Raw genomic sequence first — 6224 nt, forward strand, 5'->3', positions numbered from 1 at the left:
GTAAAAGACTGGCAACAACTTCTGCGGATAACCCCCTACTATTGTGGACTAGTAGACTGTGTTGGATTGTTTTGCTGAATTCAAGCACCTATAATATTTAGATGCCAATAGAATACCCATCACTGACAGCACTGAACTGGAGAGGGGGGATACAGAGGAAGGACCATTTTGTATTTGTATATATAGAACAGTCAGGATAGATGTACGGCTGCTTTCGCTTGGTTCAGTGAGAGGAAGGATTTGTAGCAGTAGTGTTTGGATGGGATATCCTGGCTGCTTCTTGTACTATGGATGACTGCTGAGAAGATAACAATGTGCAATGTATTAATTACTGAAAATGTCTTATTAATCAGCTTGGAAAGTGTCTCATTGATATTTGTTTCTCAATAAAATTTTCAAAAGTAAAAGACTGGGAGAATATGGAGAGAAGCCCCCAACTTGAAGTAGATTTAATCCAAGAGCTTGCAGTCTCAGGCTTCAAACCCTGTGTCAGTGGTGTCAGGTGCTCAGTTGGGTGAGGATTTCTTTGTCCCCTCCTAAGGTCAGACCCGCTCAGCAGTGGGGTACTCCTGCCTGCATTAGTTGTCTTACAATGGTTTCCCCCAAAAAAGGTCAATCCAAGGGTAATGTGAAGAAGCAAAGAATAGAACATGGAAGAGTTTACACCATTGTCTCAAATATGGAAACACGTACTTAGAAGAGACAAAGGAAATAACAAAAGACAAATGGTTATCCCTGGGAAAACTTTCATTCCTATTTCCTTCTTTATAATTCTCTGCATATGCTAATGTTTCTGAAACATAGAAAAAGTTGCAACACAAAAGATGTGCTCCCACCAAAATTTATGCAGTTTCTAGGACATCCCAGACTTCCCAGGAGGGAGGAGAGAGGCAGGAGGAAGGGGTGACAGGTGTTTCGTGAGGCCTGTAATTTCAGCCAGATACAATGCCCTGAAATGTACATCTGCTCTCATGATGCCTCCATTGTGAGTCATTAATCAAGTTAATTATGAGTAGTTGAAGCCCTGGGAACCCTTACTGGCTGATATGTCAACCTGTAATTTCTTTGTAATTTACAGAGCCAAATATGAAGGAACGTTGCTTCTCTTCTGCGAGCTCTGACTGCATTTTGCCTTTGCTTCCATTTCTGTTTCAGTGTAAGCATCCTTTGGAGATCCAACTAGCATGGGGCCCCTCAGCACAAGCAAAATAGCAATCCTGATTTCAGTGGCCAAGCAGTGTTCTGCACCCCCAATAGGAAAGAAGAGCCATGTGTGCTTGGGTCTTGGCCACAGAGTCAGAAGATTATTTCTCAGAGCTTTGTTTATCTAGAAGCCTTCCTGACCACAAGTGGAAGATGGGACCTGAAGGAAGGGTGGGAGCCAAAAAAAAAAAAAAGCATGTCATCATGACTGCACCCCCAGAAAAGGACCAGGGAATGGAGCTGGAGGAGAAGGGCATCATGGAAAGGATCAGCTCACACCAGCAACGGGGCATCAGGGCTCTCCAAGTGTTTGAGGGCACAGCCCCAACCTTCATGTTGGGATTTTTGTGCCATTAAGTATCACTCACAAGTGTTAGTGCTGTACCTTTTCTCTAATTCTGGAGGCTCTCACACAGGAAAAATCAATACATAGTTGTCTAATTAATTACAAATTGTTCTAGAGTGTTTACCATCTTTTTTCATCTTCTCTTCCCTGAATTCATTCAGCTATCCCACACACATTTACTGAGTACCTACTATATCCAGAAATACAAGACAAACAAGAATTCAAAGATGAGTTGCAGCCTCTTGCACCAAAGAACTGACCACTGAGTTGTAGTTCTATGTGGGAAAGAAGGCCAACACAATCTTTAAATATGTAGTATGTGACAGGGTTTATGTTAGGATACACACAGAAGAAGGCAGGGGTCAATCATCCATCAGGAGTATTGGTCAGAAATATCTTCATGAAAAGGTGGCCCCTGAGCTAATCTTAAACACCTGGATAAAATCCTGGGCAGGGGCTGTACGAAGACACAACTGACAGGCAGAGGTAAGAGTGGGACTTGCTGCCCACAGCCCATGTTCACAAAGCACAGAGTGGCAATAAGCTAGAAAGGTGGGCTGAGGTCAAACAAGGGAAAAGGATACTTTATCTGGATTTAACTGCACAAGCAAAGGGCCACCCTTGAGACTCTCTAAGTAGAACAACATCAGACCTGTGTTTCAGCAGAGCTGTTCTAGCCTCTGCCTTGGAAGAGCTTTCGGGAAAGCCCAAACTAGGTATGGGGCCACATGAATGAGACAGATGTTACAGGGAGACACAAAAGGCCGAGTCCACAGGGTGTGACAAGAGGCTGCAACCACAGGGGATGTCTGAAAAATACAGTGCATGTGTACAGTCAAAGACATGTTGTCAAGGATGCTAAGTGTGTTAGAAGCGAGAGGGAATTGTCAGTATTTTGCAGAGGATTCATGGCAATGTATCTTTACTGTAATACATCTTCAAAATTTAAGCATTATCCATTTTTTTAACCTTTAATTGATCAAATTTTACCCCAAGTTTCTGTCAAAAACAAAAAGCAAAAAACAAAAACAAAAACAAAAAAACCTTTATAGCATGTCCTCATCCACCTTACTTAATCTGGTAGCATGCAGCTTCTGGCTCTTCCCCAGTGTCAGAATGACTGTGAAAGTAAATGTTTTGAGTCAATTCAGGACACCGCAGCAGCCATGACTGCACAGCTACAGACACTAATGAAAGAGGACTTCCAGAGCTACTTTGGAAAGTGGCAAGGACAATAAGGTGTGTTTAAAGCAAAGGTTAAAGGGGAGGATTTTGAGGGACATTTAATGGCAATGTGTCTTTTGCTGTAATAAATATTTTTTTAAAAAAATTTAAACATTTACTATATTTTTCCCCTCATATTTTTATACAGACCAAATTCAACCAGACTTCAGGCTGAGTTACTGAAGATGGGGAAGGTCAGTAAAGCCATGTTGACAGGAACTTGGAAAGTTTTCTTCTTGCTTTAGCAAAGCATCAGGTAATATAAGTCTCAGAGCATTTATTGCCAACAGGCTAGAATAAGACCATTAGGGAAGAATGGATCTCACAGCCCAGAGTCAGTCGTGGGCAGTGCGTTCTGGAGAAGTTACTCCCTAGTACATGCCTCAACTTCCTACTCTGCAAATGGGGATAATGATACAATCTAGTTCCTAGGATTGCTCTAAAAGGGAGATAACGCTCGTGAGGCTTCTGGTAGAGAGGACAACACAGTAACCTTGATGAATGTTATGTTATAGTTGTCATTATATTATTACATCATAATACCTTTTACTTTATGTATATATTTCTTAAATGTAGGCTGGGATGGTGGCATATACTTGTAATCCAGCCCTCTGGGAGGCTGAGGCAGGAGGATCATAAATTCAAGATTAGTTGGGAAATTTAACACTTAGTAGAACCTGTCTCAAAATTTAAAAAGGGCTGGAGATGCATCTCAGAGCAAAAGCCATGAGTTCACTCCCCAGTACGGGGGCGGGGAAAGGGAGTAGAACCTTTTAATCTCCAGTGGCTTTCTCCATTTACACTACAAGCTAAAGCCTTCATGTGGGTCTTGCGGCCTTCTGTCCTGGTCTTTAGTGCCCATCCCATCTTCTCTGCGCTCCTCACACACAGCTGATGTGCTTCCACGTCAGAGACTTCGCTCTCCCAGACTTCTCCAAGTTTGCCTCCTTCCTTCCAATCTTTCCTTTTAATTTTCATTTTCCACATAGGCCTCCTAGTGACCACCCTAAGATTGCACTATCAGCAATCTGTTATTTTCACTGGATTTATTGTCTGATAAGTAGTTCTGGCATCTTATGAGCTAAGTAATTGTTTATTTATTTATTGCCTATTTTCCTTATTATATGCTTTGTTATATCCAATCTATTATGTCCAAAACAGGGCCTGATGCTCAGTAGGCTTCTGTTTAATACTTATTGTATAAAAGAACTGCTTCCTGCTGCGTTACTCTCTTATTTTCCTGCTTTTGTTCTCCTGCTCCTCCTTCTTCACCTTCACTAGGTCTTCCTTCTACTTCTAAACGCTGGTCGGCCTCGGAATCCTTTTTCTCTCACCACTCTCCTTAAGTGAGCTCATCCACTTCCATGAATTTAAATACCATCTTCAAGTGGCTCGCTTCCAAATTCTCTCTCAAGCTCAGAACCCCAGACTTACACGGCAATGACCTACTTGACATCTCCACTTGAATACAGAGTAGCAATCAAGACACTAACATGTCACCACGGAACTCTTAATCCTCTCCATCCCGCCACCCCACACAGGCCCCAACCAAAGCCTGCCTCCCTTTAGAATTGCTGAACAGGAAAACTGATCTGCTGGGAAAGTAAGGAAAGCTATTCTGTTTATGTAGTACTAAAGTAAGATTTTCCTACCAAGGAAGGAGATGAGCAGATGGATACCAGAGATTATAAGGGAGCTTTGGGTTCTCCTTGCTATTAGTACTGTCTTCTCCTAATCCCCAAGTTTTCCCTTATCTTCAAAAAAGTATCATTCAACTCTGGGCTACTAAGCTCAAACTTTAGGATTTCCCTTTCTTTCTCATTCATGACTAATCTATTACATGGTTCTGTTTGCCCCCAAGACACAATTTGAGCCCTCCCTCACCTCTCTGTGCTAGGGCTGCTTCTCTGTTTTAGTTCACCATCATATGTCACCAGAACTATGGAAGGACCCTCCTCACAAGAGCTTCCACTGCCGTCTTTCTTTGAGCCATTCCCCAAGTGGCAACAAAAGTGATCTTCTTCAACTGGAAATCAAGTCATGACATGTTTTTAAAAAACTTTAAATACAGTGATTTTGTGTCGCTATCACAAAAGTAGTAAGTATATGATGCAATAAATATATTAATTGGCTCAATACAGCCATTCTGTATTATAATGTATTTCAAAACAACAGATTATAAATAATAAATGAATGCAATTTTTTTGCTGTTGTTTTGGCCTTTTGGAGACAGGGTCTCACTATGCAGCTCAGGCTGGCCTTGAGCTCACTTTGTAGCTCATGATGGTCTCAAACTCACAACAATCTCCCTACCTCAGCCTCCCGAGTGCTGGAATTATAGGGTTGTGCCACCATGCCTGGCTGAATGCAATTTTTACCAATAATAAATTGGTAAAATATTGCACATAAATGATTGCATATACTTTTTAGAGCAGTATTCACATCACTTATGACAAGCACACCCAAATTCCTTTTGATTACTACTGATTACTCCAACCTTAACACTCCCTACCACCACCACCCTGCGGTGGGACACATGAGGACAGTACCAACCAGTCTTCCATCTGTTCTGAGGACAAACCCAGCTCTCTGCATCTGATCCTTTGCATAGACTGTTCTGTCTGGAATGTGCTTTCCTCTTATTTTTCATCTTATTTTAAAAGTCACTGGTTCCTCAGAAAGGTCTTCCTTGATTGCCTATTTAATGTTAACAGTTAAGGCTAAAAAATGTTAAAGGAAGAAAAAGCCATCTTGACTTGAGATAGAGAGCAGGGAATAGATTTATTTATCCAGCAGCCTGAAACAACTAAAATACTGGCAAAATATAAATGAAACAATGTTTTCAGCCACTGGTCATCAGGGAGCAGAGGTAAGTCATCTCTGAAAGAACAGAAACAAACAAGGTGAGTGCCGGGATTGTCCCCAGCTGTGGCCAAGAGAGAGTACCCAGAATACAGTAGCAAGTAGAGTAACCCAGGCAGGGTCTAGGTTTTTTTTATGTAGGGAGCATGGAGTTGAGTGTCCAGGTTGGCACTGTGACAAGTTTGTAGGGCAGAGTACCAGAAGAGAGGGTGCAGCACAAAAGGAAAGAAAATTGCTCTGGCATTCTTGTGAGGATCTCCCCCAAAGCTTCAGCTGAATACTGATCACTGCGTGTGGGAGGAAACTACACGGTGCCAGGGAAAGAACAACTTGAAAGGATTAGAAGGAACAATCCTTGGAATTCACACAGGGCTGGAAATAGTTTGTGTTCCCCTCAGCCAAAGTGGAAAAGCTTCCAAATCCATGGGGTATCAGATAGAGTCCTCAAAATGGGTGTTATTTCAGTAGAGGAAAAAAATTAGTCCTAAGGGTCTTCTGATCCCAAACCACACAGCACACAAGTAAGTGTCCAAAGGAGCAAAACCCAGCCTTACACTGTTTCCAAATAAAAAACTGTCCAAGAAGAAAG

Source organism: Octodon degus, unplaced genomic scaffold (assembly GCF_000260255.1).
Source record: "Octodon degus isolate 3935 unplaced genomic scaffold, OctDeg1.0 scaffold00250, whole genome shotgun sequence".
NCBI classification, from domain to species: Eukaryota; Metazoa; Chordata; class Mammalia; order Rodentia; family Octodontidae; genus Octodon; species Octodon degus.